The 25094-nt window shown below is 40.2% G+C and overlaps 1 long non-coding RNA gene across 1 annotated transcript in view; it reads right to left on the bottom strand.

Moving 5' to 3' along the window:
* LOC132534273 (uncharacterized) overlaps window positions 1-25094 on the bottom strand; it is a 148461-nt gene that overhangs the window by 111530 nt on the left and 11837 nt on the right. The window contains exon 2 of the long non-coding RNA XR_009545989.1: window positions 5225-5404. This is a non-coding gene — a long non-coding RNA (uncharacterized LOC132534273). The remainder of the gene's footprint in view (window positions 1-5224; window positions 5405-25094) is intronic.

The raw sequence follows: 25094 nt of genomic DNA, 5'->3' as shown, positions 1-25094 counted from the left end.
AAAAATTAAAAATTAAAAATTAAATTAAATAAATAAATAAAAAGGTATCATTTTTGGACTGGAGAAATGTGCAAGAATAACACATAGAACTTGAAAGCGAGAGGTCCCAGATTTAATCCCCACCACTATCTATATCCAGAGCTGAGTACTACTTTAGTCAAAATAATATATATATTATATATATATATAATTACATGCATATATATTATATGCATGCTACTAGGTGAGTCACCAACTGGCATTCACAGTAAGATCTTAAGGGAATATGTTAAGTTATTCAATAAATACTCTTGCCAAATAAAAAAAAAAAGTTAAAGGGATATGGTCCCAGAGGTGGCACAGTGGATAAAGTGCTGGATAAAGTATGAAGTCCTGAATTCAATCCTCATCAGCACATATACCAGAGTGATATCTGGTTCTTTGTCTCTCTTCCTACCCCTCTCATTAATGTGTGTGTGTGTGTGTGTGTGTGTGTGTGTGCGCGCTGAAGCTCTGGAGTCACAGGTTCAATCCCCAGCTTCACCATAAACCAAAGCTGGTCAATGCTCTGGTCTTCATTTCGTTCTTTCTTTCTTTCCTTGTTTCTCCCTTCTTACACCTCATTAAAATGCAAATAAAATATTTTTTAAAAGTTATAGTGAATGAGGAAAAATGGGGAATGAGGAAAACTCACAACGTTGTGAAATTATAGGCACTAAAGATTATTTTCAGGAGAACCTATATGTTCCTTTCAACATACAGATAAAAGGATTAACAGAATACCATCAAAATAAGGAATCTATATAATTTGGAAGTGACTGGAATAAATTTTTGAATTAAATTTGTCTACTCAAGGTTTAACACTGCTACTTTATCCCTGGCCACTACCAGTCTTCTTTTCCTCATTGTTACAAAAACAGTAATTAGTTCGGGAAATAGCATAATGATTATGCAAACGAATTTCATATCTGAAGGTCAGAGGCCCCGGGTTCAATCCCCAGCACTACCATAAATCAGAGCTGAGCAGTGTTCTGGACAAAAAAAAAAAAAAAAAAAAAGCAGACAGTGACTGTTTCCAGTCTCTTTACCTTTCTATGGTTATTGCCCACAATCAAAGCTCAGAGCTGCCTGGCACAACCTATTTATCACATCCTACTTAGCCCTTCTAACCAATCTTGCCAGCCCTTTTCCATCACCCAAGTAAGAGCCAGAGATTTGGCTGGGGTAACAGAAGCAGTGGATGAAGGGAAAAATTGTAAAAAGGGATCTATTACCTCTTCAGTACTGTCTGTTGAATAGTCTCTAAAATAATCAGAATATGCTTCCCTTCCTTCCTGCTGGGAGCAGAGTTGGGTAGTTTTATGTTGGAGACATAGCACTTTTTAACTTATTTATTTATTTATTAAAGAGAAGGAGAGAGAGAGATCCAGAGTATCACATGCTGGTACACATGCTGCTGGGGACTGAACTCAAAACCTCATGCTTGAGAGTTCAACACTTTATCCACTGCATCACCTCCCAGGCTGCAGCACTTTTTTTAAGAGATAATAATATTTCTAGAACTCACCCCCAGAATTATAGCACAGTAAAGAAACAAGAAAAAATTAGTAAAATCAAGTGCCTCTTTGCATACAGCATGATAGCTTCCTTGTTTGTTATCATTAGCATGTGTTTCCAAAAAATTTCCTGTTTTTCAGATGATCTATGAATTGAAAATTTTGTCTGTGGAAGGAAAGGCACATTATTGAAGTCATAAACAATAGAATGACTATGGCTTTAATCCTTTGAATGACTCTTTGTTTCCCATTGACTGAAAACTTCCTAAAGGAAGGAAAGCTAAGAACATTCAGGAAGGGTTTTATTTTCTTCTACAAGTTTTGTGAAAAGAGAAAAAATCATCTGGAAACCTTAGACTCTCTTTCCTGGTTGATGGGCATTAGAACACACAGCATGCTGAGCTCTGGCTACAAATGGAGGTTCCTGCCTACCAAAGACTTCCTGACCCCAGTGCCAGCTTTGTTTTGTTATTGTCACACTGACACCAGCAGACGTTCATCCTGTGCTGGAGTTTCATATATTCCCGGGACAGAAAAGGAACAGGTGCACCCATGGTTTATCTTAGTTTATTTACACAAATATGTTTCCCTAATATAGTCCACAAGCCTTATATTGTGCTTTATATATTTTATAACTCAAAGTACATGTTAATTAAAGAAATGCAATAACAATTGCAAAATTAGTCATCATCCACTGAACTTTCACATTACTTTAAATAGCCTCCCCCACGACTATATTTTTATTTATATAGCACCCTAACAATACTTCTCTTCAAAAGTAAAGTGGAGTCAATTAGCTGAATTATCTTCACAACTTGGGAAAGGAGCAATATGTGGGTAAAAGAAGCTGGCTTTCAATACTAAAATGCTGATGTGGCCAGTCTTGCTTTGTATAGATTCTGTACCGAAAGCATAAATTACAGAGCCAGTGCATGAGCTGTCAGGCCCCACTGCAGAAGCCAAAAAGGCCTCTTGGACACCTGCCCCTTCTGAGTGATATCATCTCATTTATTAATCCCTACTGAAGAAAAATACCACATCCCAGCCTGCCTCCACCCCCCATCTCTTTATGACTATCAGCCCTTAGGACTTTGTCTCAGGTATGTTCCTGGGGGACATAATTTAGATATTCATCATCCTGAGAATTATATTTCAGGTAGCAAATCCTAATTATGTCTGCTCTGTAAGACTTCCCAGAGACAGACGGTACAGCTAAGGTTAGGCTTTGGCCTTTGTTAGCTGTAATTAGAGAAGGTAACACCTCTTCATCTTCATGGTCCTATCTTTACAACATTACCTGTGCCAGCCAGAATAGTCAGCCTCCCACTCTGTTAGAAACACCCTGGGGAAAATAGACTGAGCCTCGACTGAAAGTCAATATCTATTTCCAGTGCTATCCAGAGCTGTCTGTGTTGCCTTAAGTCAGGGAAGGCTTCCAAACTACTTTCAGTAGAAGATTTAAAAGGAGATATAAATGAACCCTTTTGAGAGTGTTGAACTCAAGTATGAACCATTTTGAAAGTGTTGATAATTATGAACCATCCCCCCCACATAATGTACATTCATGTAATCACAAAAGATAAATTGTTATCATTTCAAGGAAAGAGACCAATAAACCCCAGATTAAGAAAATCACTTTTAACCATAGAATGTTTTTTAAGTGAATAGACATTAATTTCACACAATATGTCTCCACAGTGTTTGGGGGGTAAAAGTGAAAAGGGAAGGATATAAAATACATAAAACAGATTGTGGAGGTTATCTTTTTCCTGAGTAAATGCCATATGCTTATACCGATATCCTTTATATAGTGCATACGTGAAAACTGAAGATTTCTAAGTACATATTAGATCAACAGTTTTTCTTACAGGATTTAATTATTGCTCTTGATAACCACATAAGGTAAATTTCACTAATTCATTCTATAGTTAAAGGTATTAAGGGTCACAGAAGAAAGCAATTTTCCCAAAGTAGCACAACAATTAAGCACCAGTAACAGGGCTCTGCCCTTAGACTGTCTACAAAAGTCCTAAATACAACAAGAGAATGCAGAATGACTCGATTTTACCTTGTTTGTTTTCTTTTTTTAAGATATTTATTTATTCATAGAAAGACAGGTGGAGAGAGAAAGAACCAGACATCATTCTGGTACATGTGCTACAGGGGACTGAGCTTGGGACCTCATGCTTGAGAGTCCAATGCTTTATCCACTACACCACTCCCAGACCACTTATTCGTTTATTTTCTACCAAGATTATCACTGGGCTTGGTCCTTGCAGCATGAATCCACTACCGCTCCCAGTGCCCATCCCCCCCCTTTTTTGTTTTAATTGGTTAGAAAGAAAGAAATTAAGAGGGGTAGGGAAGATAAAGTGAGAGAGAGATAAAGAGAAATACCTGGGGTGGGGTGGGGGATAGTATACTGATTATGCAAAGAGACTCTCATGCCTGAAGCTCCAAAGTTCTAGGTTCAATGCCCTGCACCATCATAAACCCCAGCTGAGCAGTGTTTTGGTAAAAGAGAGGGAGGGGAAGAGGAGTGAGGGGGAGGGGAGGGAGAGGTAGGAGACTCTTGGAAGCTTTCCCCTGCAGGCCCTCGACCCCCTTATTCTTTCTTAACCATAGTACTGCTCAGTCTTGGTTTATGGTGGTGCCAGAGACTAAATGTGGAACCTTGGAGCCTCAAGCATGAGAGGTTTTTTTGTATTACTACTACTCTATTTCTTTGATCCCTCGATTTTATCTCACATTTCCCTCAGCGCTCTAGAGGAAGTTATTAAGCCAATAGAAAACATAAGGGTGTGGTCTGGGAGGTGGCACAATGGATAAAGCATTGGATTCTCAAGTATGAGGTCCTGAGTTCAAGCCCTGGCAGCACATGTACCAGAGTGATGTCTGGTTCTTCCTCTTTCTCCTCCTATCTTTCTCATCAATGAATAAAATCTTAAAAAAGAAAGAGAGAGAGAACGAAAGAAAGAAGAAGGGTTTAAAGGTTACTTAAAGCAAAATCATGTTCCTTTGCATTAACAGTTCCAGAATGACAACCTATATGGGGATCTACAGACACTGCTGCAGTTGGAGAGTGGCACCCAACTCTAAGACTGCAACTACATAACTTGCACAGAGGCAAGTTGCTCTGATTCAAGTCTGAATGGCATGGATTTGGCTACCCTTGATTCTTCCTTTTTTAGACATTTCCTTCCTTCCTTCAGTGCGATAAATTATAAGAGACTTTGTGCTGACCTCCTGCCCGGCTCTCACCTTCTGAAAGATAAGGAAAGATGCTCCTGTGGAACTATATTGCTCCCCTCCCATAGTTTCCACTGCTGTTTCTCTAGCCTAGGTCCTTACCAGCCTGTCACTCTGCTGCCCTCTGTGGTGGCTGCAAGGGGATGAAAAATGTGGAAAATCCAACAAGGGCAACAAAGGGGAATAAGTAAAAAAATATTAAAAAAAAAAAAAAAAAAAAAAAAGGAAAAATGTGGAAAATATAGGCAAAAAAAAAAACCCTCCATCTCACCTGGAAATGCGAATAATCAAGTATTTAAAGTTGTCTAACACTAAGCTTTTCTAAATGTAAGCCTGGACACAGTCCAGAAAATGTTTTAAATGACTGAGACAACCGCAGCCTTAAAGAATTTGCTTAACTAAGTTAATTAAGCAGTATAAATTAAAGAAATTTCACTCACCTAAGTCAGTTTAGGATCAACCTAAAGAAGTTGAGACAAGTGGTCCAGGAGGTGGCACAGTAGATAAAACATTAGACTCTCAAGCATGAGGTCCTGAGTTCAGTCCCCAGCTACACATGTACCAGAGTGATAGCTATGTTTTCTCTTTCCTCTTCTTTCTTATTAATAAATAGATGAGATCTTAAAAAGAAAACAGACAAGAAAAAAAACTGAGATGCTATTTCTGGGAAGCGGCACATCACAGTCACTGAAATGTGGCTCTGGAATCTCATGCTTGGTACTAATTCCACCACTTACTGTTGGGACTTTCTACGAGCTATTGCTTTCTGTCTTGGTTTTCTTATCTGCAAAATGGAGTAAATCTTTGGCTCAAAAGGTCATCCTAAAGGTATATCATAAGCATTCAGATAGTATGCTATTATTTGTATTATCACTAACCCATTTTTATAATCACTAAAGGTTGAACCATTCTGTCTCTTGAGCCAAAAGGAAATTGTGAAGTCCAGAATTTGAGTCATACTTCCTTGCAAAGATCTAACGGTGTGAAGTGGGCAAGGGAACTTGGTGCAAGTCCTCAAGTTACGATGAGCAGAGCCTGAGGGGTTTTGTTAGGTGTTATAAATCATCTTAACAACCATCCCCAAAAAATAGTGCTTTAAAATATTTTGTCCCCGGGAGTCGGGCGGTGGCGCAGCTGGTTAAGCACACGGTGCAAAGCGCAAGGACCAGCAGAAAGATCCCGGTTCGAGTCCCCGGCTCCCCACCTGCAGGGGAGTAGCTTCACAGGCGGTGAAGCAGGTCTACAGGTGTCTATCTTTCTCTCCCCCTCTCTGTCTTCCCCTCCTCTCTCCATTTCTCTCTGTCCTATCCAACAACAATGACATCAATAACTACAACAATGTTAAACAACAAGGGCAACAGAAGGGAAAATAAATACAAAATAAAATAAATAAAAAATTTAAAAAAAAATTTGTCCCCACCAGTTATGACATATTTTTCTTTTTTTTTTTTTTTGATACAAAAATGCATCATGACTTTTGTGACAACCCACTAGTTACTATTTCTTACTTCTTGTTTTTCTGTGGATTGATCAGGAAGTTTTGGTTAGGTTTCTAACTTGACCAGAATGTCAAAAGTTGACTTCATTTGCAACCTAATTGGGAATTTAGCTGTAGTTGTCTATGATCTTTGACTATCTTCTATGAGTTATCTGTTTAAATATTTTATTTATTTATTTATTTATTTATTCATTAAGGTATGCAGAGAGGGAGAAAGAACCAGACATTACTCTGGTATATGTGCTACCAGGGATTGAATTAAGAACCTCATGCTTGAAAGTCCAATGCTATTAGCCACTGTGCCACTTCTTGGACCACCTCTATGAGATATTTTCTTTTCTTTTTTTTTTTTTTTAATTTTTTTATTTAAGAAAGGATTAATTAACAAAACCATAGGGTAGGAGGGGTACAACTCCACACAATTCCCACCACCCAATCTCCATATCCCACCCCCTCCCCCGATAGCTTTCCCATTCTCTATCCCTCTGGGAGCATGGACCCAGGGTCATTGTGGGTTGCAGAAGGTAGAAGGTCTGGCTTCTGTAATTGCTTCCCCGCTGAACATGGGCGTTGACTGGTCGGTCCATACTCCCAGTCTGCCTCTCTCTTTCCCTAGTAGGGTGGGTCTCTGGGGAAGCTGAGCTCTATGAGATATTTTCATATTGTTTTTTGAGTTTTGTCATAGTATGGCAGCATCTTCCAAGAAAAAAAAATCTAAGACTGAAGCACAAGCTTCATATATCTTTTCTTTTTTAACAAAACACTGCTCAGCTCTGCCTTATAGTGGCGTGGGAGGTTGAATCAGGGACCCTTAAAGCCACAGGTATAACTGTCATGCTATCTCCACTACACACTTCAGATTTCTTAAAAAATATATTTATTTTCCTTTTTTGTTGCCCTTGTTCTTATCATTGTTGTGGCTATTATTATTGTTGTTGTTGTTGCCAGATAGGACAGAGAGAAATGGAGAAAGGAGGGGAAGACAGAGATGAGAAGAGAAAGACACCTGCAGACCTGCTTCGCCGCTTGTGAAGCAACCCCCCTGCAGATGGGGAGCCAGGGCTCGATCCCTTATCCTTAGATGGGTTCTCCAGTTTCATGCCATGTGCGATTAACCCACTGCACTACAGCCCGAGCTCCCAACACTTAAGATTTCTTAAGACTCAGTCTCAGAGTAGAGAGGTAGCGCAGTGGGTTAAGCGGACCTGGTGCAAAGCACAAGGACCTGTGTAAGGATCCCAGCTCAAGCCCCCAGCTCCCCACCTACAGGGGAGTCGCTTCACAGGCAGTGAAGAGGTCTGTAGGAGTCTATCTTTCTCTCCCCCTCTCTGTCTTCCCCTCCTCTCTCCATTTCTCTGTGTCCTATCCAACAACGACATCAACAGCAATAATGACTACAACAATAAAAAACAAGGGCAACAAAAAGGGGATAAAAATAAATAAGTATAATTTAAAAAAAAAAAAAAAAGCCTTAAAAAAGAAAAAAGACTCAGTCTTGAGGCTGAACAGCATCACTTCTGTTGAATCCATCAGTCAAACAGGTTATTGATCCTAGGCTCCAAGAGAGTGAAAGTAAGTTCGACTTCTTATTTACTTAACATACTTAAACCTATTTTACCAGCGCACTGCTCAGCTTTGGCTTAAGGTGGTGCTGGGGGTTGAACCTGGAACCTCTGGTACTTAGGCATGAAGGGTTTTTATTTTCCATGACCATGCTATTTCTCAAGGATCACATTATTCTACTTAATGAGGAAGCACTGTAGTCATATTGAAAAAGATTTGGAGTATGGTGGCTGAAGAAATGGCTGAACTGATAGAGTGATGGACTTACATGCTTAAGACTGCATGTACAGAGTAGGCTAGCTTATCTCAGATATAATAAATGTCTAAAAAAATATATGGAGTGGTCCAGAAGGTGGCGCAGTGGATAAGGCTTTGGACTCTCAAGCATGAGGTCCCAGGTTCAATCCCCAGCAACACATGTACCAGAGTGATGTCTGATTCTTTCTCTCTCTCCTCTCATTTCTCATGAATAAATAAATTATATATAGTAGAAGATACTATTGCAAAAATCTTTAGAAATAAGATCAAATAATATTGAGAAATTAGGTTTCTTTTATTTTTTTTATATTTATTTTCCCTTTTGTTGCTCTTGTTTTTATTGATGTCATCATTGTTAGATAAGACAGAGAGAAATAGAGAGAGGAGGGGAAGGCAGAGAGGGGGAGAGAAAGTCAGACACCTACAGAGCTGTTTCACCACCTGTGAAGTGACTCCACTGCAGGTGGGGAGCCAGGAGCTGGAACCAGGATCCTTACTCCCATCCCTGAGCTTGGCGCCACATGCTCTTAACCTGCTGCGCTACCGCCCAACTCTCCCCAAAACTGGGTTTCTTTCTTTCCTTTTTTCCTTAATTTGGCTTCTCATAATGAATATTTTCATAATGAATATTTCTCTTGGTTCTCATTTATTTTTAACCAGAGCTCTGTCCAGCTAGGAGATATATACTTTTTTTTCTTTATTTGTTTATTGGACAGCCAGAAATTGAGAGGGGAGGGGGAGTTCGAGAATGAGAGAAACAGAGAGACAACTGCAGCCCTGCTTCACCACTTGTGAAGCTTTCCCCCTGCAAGTGGGAACCAGGGGTTCGAACCTGGGTCCTTACACATTGTAATATGTGTCTCAACCAGGCGCGCCACCACCCAGCCTCTTGCTAGATTTCTTTTAAACACTTGGGTTAGGTACTAAATTAAAAAAACCAATCTGAGTTTAGATCATAGAATTACATACTAAAATAAAGAAGCAAATAGAGTGCAAAGGATAGATAACATAATGGTCATGCAAAGAGACTTTCATGCCTGAGGGTCTAAAGTCCCAGGTTCAATCCCCTGCGCCACTATAAATCAGAGCTGAACAGTGCTCTGATAAAAAATAAAAAATAAAAAAAGCAAATGGAATTAATTATCTTAATGTATCATAATATGTTTATACACTCACTGCTTAAATAAGGTTATTCTCTAGAAAATGAAAACTATTTCCTTTGAGTCTATAATCATAGTAAAAAATAATAGTCTTTTTGCATAGCCATTATGCTAATCTCCACATCCCAAGAGGTACATTTTTTTTCTTTTTTGCCTCCAGGGTTATTGCTAGGGCTCACTGCCTGCACCATGAATCCACGGCTCCTGGAGGCCATTTTTTCCCCCTTTTGTTGCTCTTGTTGTTGTAGCCTCGTTGTGGTTATTATTATTACCATTGTTGATGTTGTTCGTTGTTGGATAGGACAAAGAGAAATGGAGAGAGGAGGGGAAGACAACGAGGAGGAGAAAAAGACACCTGCAGACCTGCTTCACTGACTGTGAAGCGACTCCCCTGCAGGTGGGGAGCCGGGGCCTCCAACCAGGATCCTTACGCGGTCCTTGTGCTTTGCGCCACGTGCACTTAACCCACTGCGCCACCACCCGACCCCCCCAAGAGGTACATTATTAAAGTAAAATATTTTTCTTTAAAGAAAAAGTAGAAGAGTGGTCTGGGAGGTGGCGCAGTGGATAAAATGTTGGTCTCTCAAGCATGAGGTCCTGAGTTCAATCCCTGGCAGCACACGTACCAGAGTGATGTCTGGTTCTTTCTTTCTCTCCTATCACTCACATAAATAAATAAATAAATAAAATATTTTTTAAAAAAAGAAAAGAAAAAGTAGAAGATAAAACCACACACGTTGGATACTGACCATGCTATATGAAAAACTAAAGGGTGTAGGGGCAGGCGGTAGTGCACCAGGTAAAGCACACATACTATGAAGCAATGGCCAGCACAAGGATCCCGGTTGGAGCTACCGGCTCCCCACCTACGGGGTGGGGTCGCTTCATAAGTGGTGAAGCAGGTCTGCAGCTGTCTCTCTGTTTCTCTCCCTCTGTACCTCCCCCTCCTCTCTCAATTTCTCTCTGTCCTATCTAACATAAAATAGAAAGAAGAAAGGAAAAAAAAAAGATGGCCACCAGGAGCAGCGGATTTGTGGTGCTGATGCTGAGCTCCAAGCGATTACCCTGGAAGCAAATTTAAAAAAAAAACACTAAAGGTGTTATATTAAAGTGAAGAAAGCAAAAAGAGAGACAGAGAGAGAAGTGGGGCAGCTGAGTTGTTAATAAGAAAAGTTAAGGGCCTGAGTGGTGTGCCCAGTTGAGTGCACACATATTACAATGCATAAGTAACTGGATTCGAGTCTCTGCTCCCAACTTGCAGCAGGGAAATTTTATGAGTGGTGAAGCAGATTTGCAGATGTCTATCTTTAGGGACCTGGGGTGATAACATGCAAAGAGCCTTTCATGCTGGAGGCACCAGAGGTCCCAAATTCAATCTTCAGCACCACCATAAACCAGAGCTGAGCAGTGGTATGGTTAACAAAAATTTTTAAAAAGGAAGAAATCAGCAAGAGGCCCAAAAAAGGTCTTGTGATTGCTGTTACTGAGCTTCTTATTTTTTCCCCAACTACTAGCTCAAATACAATTATTTTAAAAGAACAATAGGCTTTATATCACCTGCTTTGTATTTTATACTTACAGCTACTGGGCTCAGGGAATTTAAGTCTTTATAAAGTTTCTAGATATTGCTACACTCATACATGGAGTTACAAAATCAACTTAGATATAATCTAGCCAAATAAGTTATTATTTACCCTAAATTCTCCAATTTCCCACAACTGTAGAAAGGGGCTGGGCAGTGGCTGCACCTGGTAGAGCACACACACTACAGTGTACAAGGATCCATGTTCAAGTCCCCAGTCCTTACCTGCAGGGGGAAGCTTCATGAGCGGTTTAATGGTTCTGTAGGTTTCTCTCTATCCTCCATCTCCCCTTCGCTCTCAATTTCATAGACATAGATATAGATATATATTCTGTTTCTATAATATATATATATATAGATGTCTTTGAGATAAGTTAGAGATAGATAACTTTAAAATATAAAAAAACACAGATTTTGGTAGATTTTGGGGAGAAAAAGCAATAATAGGGCAGGGGTAGATAGCATAATGGTTATGCAAAAAGACTCTCATGCCTGAGGCTACAAAGCCCCAGGTTCAGTCCCTCACACCACCATAAAACAGAGCTGAGCAGTGCTCTGTCTGGTAAAAACAGAGACAAAGAAAGAGAGGGAGAGAGAAAGCAGTAATAACTGATACCAAAATTTGAGGTATAAATGATAAATGAAATAATTCCTAGATCAATTAAGCAGATAAGTAGAAGAGAGTATGAGTTCTGCATTTTCAGGAAGAATTACAAAAACAACTTTGTACTGGAAGTTGATTTTAAGATAAACTTGCCACTAACCAGCATTTAATTGATAATATACTGATATCCCTAGCCTAGTTCTATTTGGGAGAAGGACCCCACTCAGTCTCCTTTTATGAGACTGTAACTTTTTACTATTCCCTTTACTGTTTGTTACTTACTGAGTTGTCCTATCCAACAACGACGACAACAATAATAACTACAACAATAAGACAAGGGCAACAAAAGAGTATAAATATAAAAAAAGAAAAAAAATACTGAACACAATCAAATATACAGAAACAAGGCTGGAAAATGCAACTTGCCCAGCAAAAATATCATTAGTATCTGGTAGTAGCTGCATACTGTAAAACAACTGTAATCATCTCAGATAGAAAGCAAATGAAAAACAAGGAAAATGAGTTCTAGATGCCTCAATGGGAATTTTTTTTTTTTAACTGGAGGTGGTGTTAAGTGTATCCTCAGGGAAAAGAGACAAGATGTCCAAGTAACAAACTAGGTAATCCATCAAGAGCAGAATGCAAAGAGGAGGAAAAGGTAAAGTTCTCATGGGAACAGGATATAAAATTGATGACAATAGGCTTTCAAAGAGGATGAAGAGCAACATAACAATGTGTGCTATATATTATTTGCATAAACTCCAAATAACTTGGCACCATCTATATTTTCCGTATCACAATCACATACCAGGAAGTAAGAAATAAAAGGTCTTCAATGAGCCAAAATAAAGGCTGGACTTTGCTCAGTTCAACTTTACTCAAGAAAATGTCTAGGTTTTCATTTCTCAAATAATTCAATAAGCTTGCATAGTATTTATTTTTACAAACCAGTTTGAAAGAAGGTTGAAATTCAACATTTACATAATTATGGTCCACTTTTGTGGCATATTAACTATGCATTAAGCACAGTTCTTTTTTATAACTAATAAACTACGCATTTTTTAAATATTTTATTTATTTTATTTTCATGAGAGAGATGCATGGAGAGAAAGAGAGATAGCTATTCAGAGCACTGCTCAACTCTGGTTTTTGGTGAGATTGGGGATTGAACCTGGGATATCAGAGCCTTAGGTATGAAAGTCTTCTTGAATAACCATAATGCTATCGCCCCAAACCCCAAGCAATGTTCTAAATTCTATCTAGATATCATGTATCATCGCAGCACACTAAAGATAGATTTGGGAGTCGGGCAGTAGTGCAGTGGGTTAAGCACACATGGCGCAAAGCACAAGGACCAGAGGTAAGGATCCTGGTTGGAGTCCCTGGCTCCCCACCTGCAGGGGAATCGCTTCACAGGCGGTGAAGCAGGTCTGCAAGTGTCTGTCTCTCCCCGTCTCTGTCTTTTCCTCCTCTCTCCATTTCTCTGTCCTACCTAACAATGATGACATCAATAACAACAACAATAATAACTACAACAACAATAAAAAACAAGGGCAACAAAAGGGAAAATAAATAAATATAAAAAGCTAGATTTAAAATCATATAGCCAGGGGCAGGGTGATAGCAAAATGGCTATGCAAAAGACTTTTATGCCTAAAGCTCTGAGGTCTCAGGTTCAGTACTGGTACCACCATAAACCAGAGCTGAGCAGCTCTCGCTCTCTCTCTCTCTTTTTTTTTTTTTTTTTAATTTTTTTAAAATTTTTTATTTAAGAAAGGATTAATGAACAAAAACATAAGGTAGGAGGGGTACAACTCCACACAATTCCCACCACCCAATCTCCATAACCCACCCCCTCCCATGATAGCTTTCCCATTCTCTAGCCCTCTGGGAGCATGGACCCAGGGTCGTTGAGGGTTGCTCTCTCTCTTTTTTTAAAAATTTTATTTATTTATTTATGAGAAAGAGAGAGAAAGAACCAGATATCACTTTGGTACATATGCTTCCTGGGATTGAACTCAAGACCTCATGCTTGAGAGTCCAATGCTTTATCCACTGCGCCACCTCCTGGATCTCTCCTTCTCCCTCTCCTTTCTATTTCTATCTCCCTCATTAAAATAAGATTTAAATCGATCATACATCCATTATGTAATAGAGTTGGAAAATAAATCAGGGGGCTGGGTGATGGCGCATGTGGTTGAGCACACTTGTTACAATGCGCAAGGACCCAGATTCAAGTCCCGGGTCCCCACCTGCAGGGGGAAAGCTTTGCAAGTGCTGAAGCAGTGCTGAAGGTGTCTCTCTGTCTCTCTTCCTCTCCATTCTCCCCCTTCCCTCTCGATTTCTGGATGTCTCTATCAAATAAATAATGGTAATTTAAAAAAAAAGAAGAGGAAAAGGCAATAGTTTAAAAAAAAAAAAAGGAGTCAGGCAGTAGCACAGCAGGATAAGCACACGTGGCGCAAAGTGCAAGGGCCGGAGTAAGGATTCCAGTTCAAGCCTCAGCTCCCCACCTGCAGGGGAGTTGCTTCACAGGAGGTAAAGCAAGTCTGCAGGTGCCTATCTTTCTCTCCCCCTCTCTGTTTCCCCTCCTCTCTCTATTTCTCTCTGTTTATTTGTTTGTTTGTTTATTACAACAATAATAACTACAACAATAAAAGCAACAAGAGCAACAAAAAGGAAATTTAAAAAATCTTAAAAAGAAAAAAGAAATCAGTTAGGGGGCCAGATAGTGGCACACCTGGTTGAGCGCACATGTTACAATGCACAAGGACGTAGATTCAAGCCCCCAGTCCCCACCTGCAGGGAGAAAGCTTTGCAAGCAGTGAAGCAGTGTTACAGGTGTCTCTTTGTCTCTCTCTCTCCCTACCCCCCTTGCTTCTCAATTTCTGGCTATCTCTATCCAATAAATAAATAAAGATAATTTAAAAAAAGGAAAGAAAGAAATCAGTTAGGGGTGGAGGGTAGATAGCATAATGGTTATGCAAACAGACTCTCATGCCAGAGACTCCAAAGGCCCAGGTTCAAGCCCTTGCTCCACCATAAACTGAACAGTGCTCTGGTTCTTCTTCTAGCGTTTGCCCTTCTTCCGTAGCCAGTCAACAGCGTCAGGTTGAGCCTGATGTAAAGTTTCGAGACCTCCTTTGAATCTGGAGAGGTGGCAGTCGTTGACCATGTGGGTCATAGTCTGTCTGTAGCCACAGGGGCAGTTCGGGTCGTCTCTGGCTCCCCAGCGATGGAACATAGCGGCGCACCGGCCATGGCCTGTTCGATAGCGATTGAGGAGGGCCCAATCATAACGTGCTAGGTCAAAGCCGGGTTGACGCTTGCAGGGGTCTGTGATGAGGTGTTTGTTCTTTACCTCAGCTGACTGCCAACTCTGTTTCCAAGAGACTGGAACAGAGAACTTCAGTGTAGGCGTAGGGGACCAGATTGGGTGACGAGATGTCAAGCGTTGGACAGGGTGGGCGAAGATATCCGCGTATATTGGCAGGTCCGGTAGAGCGTAGATGTGGGAAATGAACTTAGATGATGCCGCATCCCGACGAATATCTAGTGGGGCAATGTTGCTAAGAACTGGCAGCCATGGAACCGGGGTGGAACGGATGGTTTCAGAAATGATCCTCATGGAGGAATATAATTTGGAATTGACCAAGTGGACATGGGGGCTACGGAACCATACTGGGGCACAGTATTCTGCAGTGGAATAGCATAATGCCAGAGATGATGATTGTAGTGTGGAAGCGCTCGCACCCCATGAGGAGCTGGCCAGTCTTGTAATGATGTTATTCCTCGCATCCACCTTTGCTGCAGTTTTTATGAGATATTCGTGAAATAACAGAGTGCGATCGAGAGTAACGCCAAGATAGACTGGCTGGGCTTCATGCCGGATTCTCGTATCGCCAAGCTGCACATTATGCTCACGTGAGGCCGAGGCATGGTGTAGATGGAAAACAGATGATACCGTTTTTGCAGTGCTAGGGATTAGTCGCCATTTTTTACAGTAATCAGGTATCAGAGACATGTCTTTCGTGAGTGTTTCCTTGAGGATGTCAAACTTGGATGCCTGAGTTGCACAGCAGATGTCATCAGCGTAGATGAACTTCCTTGAAGAAGTTTCTGGGAGGTCATTGATGTAAATATTAAATAGCGTAGGAGCCAGAACAGAGCCCTGGGGGAGGCCACTTGAGACAAGTCTCCATCTGCTAGACTTGTCACCCAGATGCACCCGGAATCTTCTGTTTTGGAGAAGAAACGATATAGTGTTGGCCACCCATGGAGGCAGGCATCTTGAGATCTTGACTAGGAGACCACGGTGCCAGACCGTGTCATAGGCTGCTGGGAGATCAACAAAGACAGCACCCGTCTTTAAATTCTTCTGGAATCCATTTTCAATGTAAGTCAAGAGGGCCAGGGCTTGTTCGCAGGTAGATCTTCCCGGGCGGAAACCAGCTTGGGCGGGTGATAGGAATTTCTCTGTAAGATGAGAAATACGTGACAGAAGCAGCCTCTCAAGGAGTTTGTAACACACGGAGAGGAGAGAAATTGGTCTATAGCTGGCGGCCAGTGTTGGGTCTTTCTTTGGTTTCAAAACCGCTATTATCTTCGCACGACGCCAAACTTTGGGCATAGACTCAGATTCCAAGATGTGGGACAGGAATGAAGCGAGCCACTTCTTTGCCGCGGGACCCAGGTGCTCTGGTAAAAAAAAAGAAAAGAAAAAATAGAAGAAAGAAAGAATGAAAGAAAGGAAGGAAGAAAGAGGGTAGATAGTATAATGGTTATGCAAACAGACTTTCAAGCCTGAGGCTCCGTCAAGTTCCCAGGTTCAATACCCACCCCACACACCACCATAAGCCAGAGCTGAGCAGTGCTCTGGTAAAATAAATTAATTAATAAATTATTTAAAAAAGAAAGAAAAAAAAAGCAGTTTATCAGATTTCTACAACTTTAACAATGAGGCTAGCCCTTTTCAAACTTTAGTGTGCATCAGAATCACCTAAAGGTATTTTAAATACAAATAAGTGAGCTCCACCTTCAGAGTTTCTGACTCAGGTGTGTGGGGTGGGTCCAGAGAAGTCATGTGGTCTGAGAGATGGTGCAGTGGATAAAACATTAGACTCCCATGCATGAGGTCCTGAGTTCAAACCCCGGCATCACATGTACCTAAGTGATGTCTGGTTCTCTCTCCTTCCTGCTATCATTCTTTATAAATAAATAAATAAAAGCTTAATAAGAGAGGGAGAAAGATAGAAGTCATGTTTCTGATAAATATCCAGGTACATTAGTTTGCTAGGGCTGCCATAAAAAAGTTCCAGAGACTTAGTGGTTTAAACAGCAGACTTTTGTTTTCTCACAGCTCTGGAAGTTTAAAGTTTGAGATCAAAGAGTAGACAAGGTTGGTTTCTTCTGAAGTCTCTCTGTCTGACTGTTTTTTCCCTAAAGTTCACATATCCATTCTTCCTATATGCCTGCATCTTCTTATAAGGACACCTGTTATGTTGGATTTGTGCTCAGGATATTGGCCTCATTTTTAATTACCTCCATAAAGGCCCTATCTCCTGAAATTAGGACTTCAACATATAAGGAGGAATGAAGAGGAAGTACACAATTCACTCCTCAACACCACATGATATATTGACAGTGTTGCTCCAGAGGCTACACTTTCAAAACAACTGAACTAGTGCTACTGTGTGCCATGGATTATTCAGGGTGCTTTGGGAAATTTATTTTATTTACTATTTTTTTGTGTGTGTGTGATTATTATCACCTGCGGCTTCACAGTTCCAGGATGACTTTAGAGAGAAACATAGACATGGAGGTAGAGAGAAAGAGAAACAGACAAAAATACTGAAGCTTCCTTCAGTGCGGTGAGGGCCAGGCTTAAACTTGGGTTGTGCATATCCAGTGAGCTATTTATTTGCCAGCCCATGTTCTGGGTTTTTTGTATATATGTTTACTCATTTGAATTATGTCATTTAATTGCTCATTTGAAAAAAAATTTTAAAAACATCATCTTATTTTCACAAGGAAATTGAGAATCAGAGAAGTTAAATCATCTTCCTCAAACCATACAGTGTAATGGTCATTGTTGGCTCTACTATCACTATGAGGGTATTTCCTCAGCTCTAAGGTTAATGGTGGTATGGGGGATTGAAAATGGGACCTTGGAGGCTCAGGCATGGAAGTCTTTTTTGCTGTTTGGCCCACCCTCTATGATGATATTTCTACTCAAGTTTCTAATACAAAAATGTATGGGTTTTCTGTATCAAACAGTTTCCCAATTCCCTGCAGATGCCAACCCAGTGTCCTGCAGTTCCATTCAATTCTCACACTAATTATGCACAAATTAAGGGTTCTGCTCAACAAGTCTGCTACCGCTTCAGATACCAATCAAAAATAGTAAATATTCAGGTTGCCTACATTTATGTCTGACCTGGTTATAAGTTGGGGGTTAGAATGACCCCCTCCTCAGTAATTTGTTAATTGCTATGATGGCTCACAGAATTCAGGAAACTATTTTACTTTCTGATATCCCTGACCTACTTCTATTTTAGAGATGGATTGCACTTGGTCTCGTTTTATTAGACTATAACTTTTTATTATTCACTTCAGTGTTATTTATTGCTTTGTTATAAAATATGCAATTAAACAACTAGATGAAGGGGTACACAGAGCAAGATCCAAAAGGGTTCAGAAAGCAGGTGCTTCTGCACTCATAGATTTTGAGTTATACCACCTCCAGTTTGAGGTATTCCATCCCCAGCATGTGTTCACCAAGTCAGAAGCTTTTACTTCACTTAGGACTTTTATTGAGGTTCCACTATGTAGACATGATTGATTAAATCACTGGCCACTGTTAATTAATTTAACTTGATACTACTCTCCTCCCCAGAGGCCAGGGACAGTGACAAAGGTGGGTCTAAATGTTTTACCCTTTAATCTGGCTACTAGCCCTAATCCTGAAGCCCAGTAGGAACTTTTCAGTTGCAAATCATGTTGAAAGGGACTTATTTGAATAATAAAAGACACTCCAATCACTTTATCTCTCTCGAAATAGTGAATGTTTTAGAACCTCTGTGTCTGGAATCAGAAATGAAGATATATATAGATATATGTATCTATATATATCTATATATATTTTTATTTTATCACAATACCACATCAGCAGCCATTGTCATCATTTCTTTTCTCCATTCTACCAAAATGTCTAACAAAAAGTTGATATCACAGGAGGGTGCCCAGGAAGCGGAATGAAGATTAATTTTAAGATAAGGGTTCTTCTCCTAAGAAGGAATTAACAAAGAGAAGATAGAACTTAAGTATACATGCCTTTACTTTTACTATGCACTTTTTTTTTTTTTAAGGAGTTTTCTTTTCTCTCTTTCTTTTTTAATATATTTTATTTTTGAGAGAGATGCAGACAGAGAAAGACGGAGAGAAACACCAGAGCACTGCTCAACTCTGGCTTATGGTGGGAGGGGGTTTGAGCCTGCGACTTTGAAGCCTCAAGCATGAAAGTCTCTTTTCATAACCATTATGCTATCTACCCCTGCCCTTTTTACCACACCCTTTCTAGATAATTTACTAATTGGCCCTTTATTTCTTCTTCCTAAAGTTCCTTGCATTTTGCAAGTTATTTATACAGCCAGGAAGAACCAATGAACACATCTCTGATATTACTGAGTAACCTTGACCCATTTTTTTTTAATTATATATTCTGAGAGGGAGAGAGACCATCCATGAAGTTCTGCTGGTGCTGTTTATGATGCTCCAAGTGACCATGGACCAAACCCAGGCCTATGCAAAGTAAGTCATGTGCTCTGCCTATTGAGCTACTATCTACCATCCTAACCAAGCTAATTAAAGGGGATATGTAGGACCACATGGTGAATTACTCAGAATTTCAGGGTCTTTCCCATGTGTGCAGGAGATATACATGCTATTAATAAATTTCTCTGTATCAATTTGCCTTGTGCTTATTATCCACCCATCCTATAAAGAAATCAGAAACATATTGGGTGATTTATTTCCATCCCAGTTCATACATCCAGTGTAGGCAACAAGGCAACACTCTCAATCCACCCTACTAGTTGTTTCAGGCACAGGTGTATGATTCAGTTTTGAAGGAAAGGTCTATAAATACAGGGGTCCTGATAAAAGGCTCCTATATCTAAGAGAGGTATTAAAGAAGTGGATGATGATCTCCCTTCTGTTATGTTTTCAAGACTGTAATGCCTGAACTGCAGCCATCTTGCTACCAATAGAAGAAAAACCACAGCAGTGAGAGAAATAAAGAACAACTCATTCTTGGGTCAGGCAGTGGTGCATCCAGTTAAGCGTGCACATAGTACTAAGCACAAGGACCCACACAAGGATCCTTCAGCTGGGATGCATCATAGGCTGCAAAGCAGGGCTGTAGGTGTCTTTCTCTATCTCCCCTTCCTCTCATTTCTCTGTCCGATCCAAAAAAAAAAAAAAAAAGGCTGCCAGGAGCAGTGAATTTGTAGTGCTGGCACCAAGCCCCAGTGATAAGCCTGGAGACTAAAAAAAAGTTAACTCAGTCTTTAGTGACTGCTGAAATCTTAACAACCAAACCTTATACTTATGTGAGCAACATGCTCTTTTACTGATTAAAGCAGTCTATGCTAGTGTTTCTTTTCCTTGCAGAGTATCTGATTCAGCTGGTAAAGAGGGGTGCTAAGAAAGAGGTATGGTGGCCCAGGAAGTGGTGCAGTGGACTAAGTGCTAGATCTCAAACAGGAGTTCCTGAGTTTGATCCTCAGCATTGTATATGCCAGAATAATGCAAACAGACTTTCATGACTAAGGCTTCCAGGTCCCTGGTTCAATCCCCCATACCACATTAAGCCAGAGCTAAACAGTGCATTGATTAAAAAAATAAAGGGAGGGGGGCTGGGTGGCAGCACACCTGGTTGAGTGCACATGTTACAATGTGCAAGGATCCAGGCTCAAGTCCCCCATCCCCATCTGCAGGGAGAAAGCTTTGCAAGTGAAGTAGTGCTGCAGCTGTCTCTCTCTCTCTCTCTCTCTCTCTCTCTCTCTCTCTCTCTGTCTACATTCTAGATGTCTGGCTGTCTCTATCCAATAAAGATGATTTAAAACAAAACAAAACAAAACCTCTTGTTGGGGAAGAGTTGAGAGATAGCTTGGAGTGAATGACTTCGATGAAGGTAGAGGGTGGGTCAGGAGACCAGAGGCTTGAACCTGGGTCCTTGCACACTGTAATGTGTGCTTTTAACCAGGTATGCCACCACCTGGCCTCCTAATGCTACTCTTTTAAAAGATCATTCAGGTGTGGTCCGGGAGGTGGCATAGTGGATAAAGCATTGGATTCTCAAGCATGAGGTCCAGAGTTCAATCCCTGGCAGCACATGTACCAGAGTGATATCTGGTTCTTTCTCTCTCTCTCCTTCTACCTTCATGAATAAATAAATAAAACATTTTTAAAAAAATAATTCATAAAACAAACACACAAAAAATGCTTTGAACTGACAAATGAAATTACAGAAATGAGAAAAATCACAACTGAAAGATTAAATGGTAAAGTTAAAGAAATCTCTCAATGGAAGTTCAATAAGGCAAAGGCATATGGAGAGAAATGACAAATAAAAATTGGTAAACATCCCACAACGACCCTGGGTCCATACTCCCAGAGGGATAGAGAATGGGAAAGCTATCAGGGGAGAGGGTGGGATATGGAGATTGGGTGGTGGGAATTGTGTGGAGTTGTACCCCTCCTACCCTATGGTTTCGTTAATTTATCCTTTCTTAAATAAAAAAAAAATTGGTAAACATATCTATAAAGATCAATATTTGAATAATAAGATATCAAGAAGCAGAGCAATGAACAAGGAAGTGAGGTGAAGATAATCATCAAATAATTTTTTCAAGAAATGCCCCAGAACTAAGTAACAAAAGAGTTTCCAAACTGAAAGGCCTATTGAGTGTCCAGTACAGTGATGCCTTTAGATCCACAGGATTATCATTGTGAAATTCTAGAGTATTAGAAGTAAATGGCAGGTGGAGGTAGATAGCATAATGGTTATGTAAAGAGACTCTCTCCAAAGTCACAGGTTCAATCCCCTGTACCATCATAAGCCAGAGCTGATAAGTGCTCTGATAAAAAATAAATAGATATTGCTCCACTTGGAATTTACTTTTGTATTTGGTGAAATACAGTGATTCAGTTTCATTCTTCTGCATGTTTCAACCCATTGTTTCCAACACCATTTGCTGAAGAGACTCTGCTTTCCCCATGTAATAGTCTGGGCCCCTTTGTCAAAGATTAGATGTCCATACGTGTGGGGCCTCATTTCTGGGCTCTCAATTCTATTCCACTGGTCAGTGTGTCTGTTCATGTTCCAGTACCAAGCAGTTTTGATGACAATGGCCCTATAATACAGTATGAGATCTGGCAGTGTGATGCCTCCGGTTCTGTTCTTTTTTCTCAAGATTGTTTTGGCAATTCTAGGTCTTTTCTGGTTCCAGATAAACATTTGTAGCATTTTTTCTATTCTCCTAAAAAATTTTCTTGGGATCTTGATGGGGATAGCATTAAATCTGTAGATGGCTCTGGGTAATATATTCATTTTGATGATGTTAATTCTTCCAACCCATGAACATGGAATATCTTTCCACTTCTTTGTGTCTTTTTCAATTTTTTTGAGTAGTGACTCATAATTTTCAGTATACAAGTCTTTCACTTCTTTGGTTAGGTTTACTCCTAGATATTTTATTGTTTTTGTTGCTATAGTAAAAGGAACTGATTTCTGGATTTCAATTTCTTCTAACTTAGTGTTTGCATAGAGGAATGCCACTGACTTTTGAATGTTAATTTTATAGCCTGACACCTGACTGTATTGCCTGATGATTTCCAAAAGCTTCTTGCTGGATTCCTTAGGTTTTTCCATGTATACTATCATGTCATCTGCAAATAGGAGAGTTTGACTTCTTCTCTTTCAATCTGTATGCCTTTAATTCCTTGCTCCTGCCTGATTGCTATGGCAAGAACTTCCAACACTATGTTGAATAGTAATGGTGAAAGTGGGCAGCCCTGTCTAGTACCTGATCTGAGGGGAAATGCTTCCAGTTTTTCACCATTGAGTATGATGTTGGCTATAGGTTTGCTATATATAGACTCCACTATCTTGAGGAATTTTCCATCTATTCACATTTTTGTAGTGTTTTGATCATAAAGGGATGTTGTATTTTGTCAAAGGCTTTCTCTGAATCTATTGATATGATCATGTGGTTTTTGGTCTTGCTTTTGTTGATGTGGTGGATCACATTGATTGATTTACGTATATTAAACCAACCTTGCATGCCTGGGATAAACCCCACTTGGTCATGATGAACAATTTTTTTGATATACTGCTGTATCCGGTTGGCTAGAATTTTGTTCAATATTTTCGCATCTATGTTCATCAGAGATATTGGTCTGTAGTTTTCTTTTTTGGTTGTGTCCTGTCTGCTTTTGGTATCAGGGTGATGTTGACTTCATAGAAGCTGGCAGGGAGTATTCCAGTGTCTTCAATCTTCTGGAAGACTTTTAAAAGTAGAGGTATTAGTTCTTCTTTGAAAGTTTTGTAGAATTCATTTGTAAAACCATCTGGTCCAGGACTTTTATTTTTGGGAAGATTTTTGATAACTGTTTCAATTTCATTAGCTGTGATGGGCCTGTTCATGTTATCCATTTCCTCTTTACTTAGTTTTGGAAGTTGGTAGGTATCTAGGAAATCATTCATTTCTTCCAGGTTCTCTAGCTTGGTGGCATATAGTTGTTCATAGAAGCCTCGCATGATATGTTGAATTTCTGCAATGTCTGTTGTGATATCTCCTCTTTCATTTACTATCCGATTTATTTGGGTCTTCTCCCTTTTTTGTTTTGTGAGTCTGGATAAAGGTTTGTCGATTTTGTTTACTCTTTCGAAGAACCAACATTTACTTTCATTGATCTTTTGTATGGTTTTCCTATTCTCAATGTTATTTATTTCTGCTCTAACTTTAGTGATTTCTGTCCTTCTGGTTGCTTTAGGATTCCTTTGTTGTTCTTTTTCTAGGTCTTTAAGATGTGCAATCAGGCTGTTTATTTGTGCCTTTTCTTGTTTCCTAATGTGTGCTTGTATAGCTATGAACTTCCCTCTTAGGACTGCTTTAGCTGTGTCCCAAATATTTTGATAGCTTGTGTCTTCATTTTCATTGAACTCTCGATATTGCTCAACAAGTTGTTTGGCTTTGTACGTTAAGTCTCTTTTCAGCTACCAGGTTCCAGATGCCATCAGGATGCCAGCCAGGCTTCCCTGGACTGAAGACCCCACCAATGTGTCCTGGAGCTCCACGTCCCCAGAGACCCACCCTATTGCCAGTTCTTAGCAACATCACCCCGCCAGATATTCGTCAGGATGCGGCATCATCTAAGTTCATTTCCCACGTCTACGCTCGACCAGACCTGCCAATATACGCGGATATCTTTGCCCACCCTGTCTAACGCTTGACGTCTCGTCACCCAATCTGGTCCCCTACGCCTATACTGAACTTCTCTGTTCCAGTCTCTTGGAAACAGAGTTGGCAGTCAGCTGAGGTAAAGAACAAACACCTCATCACAGACCCCTGCAAGCGTCAACCCGGCTTTGACCTAGCACGTTATGATTGGGCCCTCCTCAATCGCTATCGAACAGGCCATGGCCGGTGCGCCGCTATGTTCCATCGCTGGGGAGCCAGAGACGACCCGAACTGCCCCTGCGGCTCCAGACAGACTATGACCCACATAGTCAGTGACTGCCACCTCTCCAGATTCAAAGGAGGTCTTGAAACTTTACATCAGGCTCAACCTGATGCTGTTGACTGGCTACGGAAGAAGGGCAAATGCTAGAAGAAGAAGAAGGGAAAGAGAGAGGCAGACTGGGAGTATGGACCGACAAGTCAACGCCCATGTTCAGCGGGGAAGCAATTACAGAAGCCAGACCTTCCACTTTCTGCAACCCACAATGACCCTGGGTTCATGCTCCCAGAGGGATAGAGAATGGTAAAGCTATTAGGGGAGGGGGTGGGATATATGGAGATTGGGTGGTGGGAATTGTGTGGAGTTGTACCCCTCCCACTCTATGGTTTTGTTAATTTATCCTTTCTTAAATTAAAAAAAAAAAAATCAAATCCAAAAAAAAAATCAAATAAAAAATAGATAAATCTAATTACATAATAATAATATTTTTAAAAAAGAAACAAATGGTGGTCCAGGAGATGGTGTAGTGGATAAAGCATTGGACTATCAAGCATGGGGTCCTGAGTTCAATCCCTGGCAGCACATGTACCAGAGTGATGTCTGGTTCTTTCTCTCTCCTCCTATCTTTCTCATTGATAAATAAATAAAATCTTTACAAAAAAAAACAATAATAATGACAAGAACAATAAACAACAAGGGCAACAAAAGAGAAAATAAATACTTAAAAAAAAAAAGAAAGAAACAAATGGTAGGACTAGTAGTAACTTAGCATGTATCTTGCAAACTTTTTTTTCCACAGAGGATTAGAAATCACAATGGTGTGGTCCAGAAGGTGGCTCAGTGGATAAAGCATTAGACTCTCAAGTGTGAGGTCCTGAGTTCAGTCCCTGGCAAGACATGT

This window comes from Erinaceus europaeus, chromosome 18, assembly GCF_950295315.1.
Source record: "Erinaceus europaeus chromosome 18, mEriEur2.1, whole genome shotgun sequence".
In the NCBI taxonomy this organism is placed as follows: domain Eukaryota; kingdom Metazoa; phylum Chordata; class Mammalia; order Eulipotyphla; family Erinaceidae; genus Erinaceus; species Erinaceus europaeus.
Note: the sequence above shows the minus strand (reverse complement) of the source record. Positions and strands in the feature narration are given on the sequence as shown.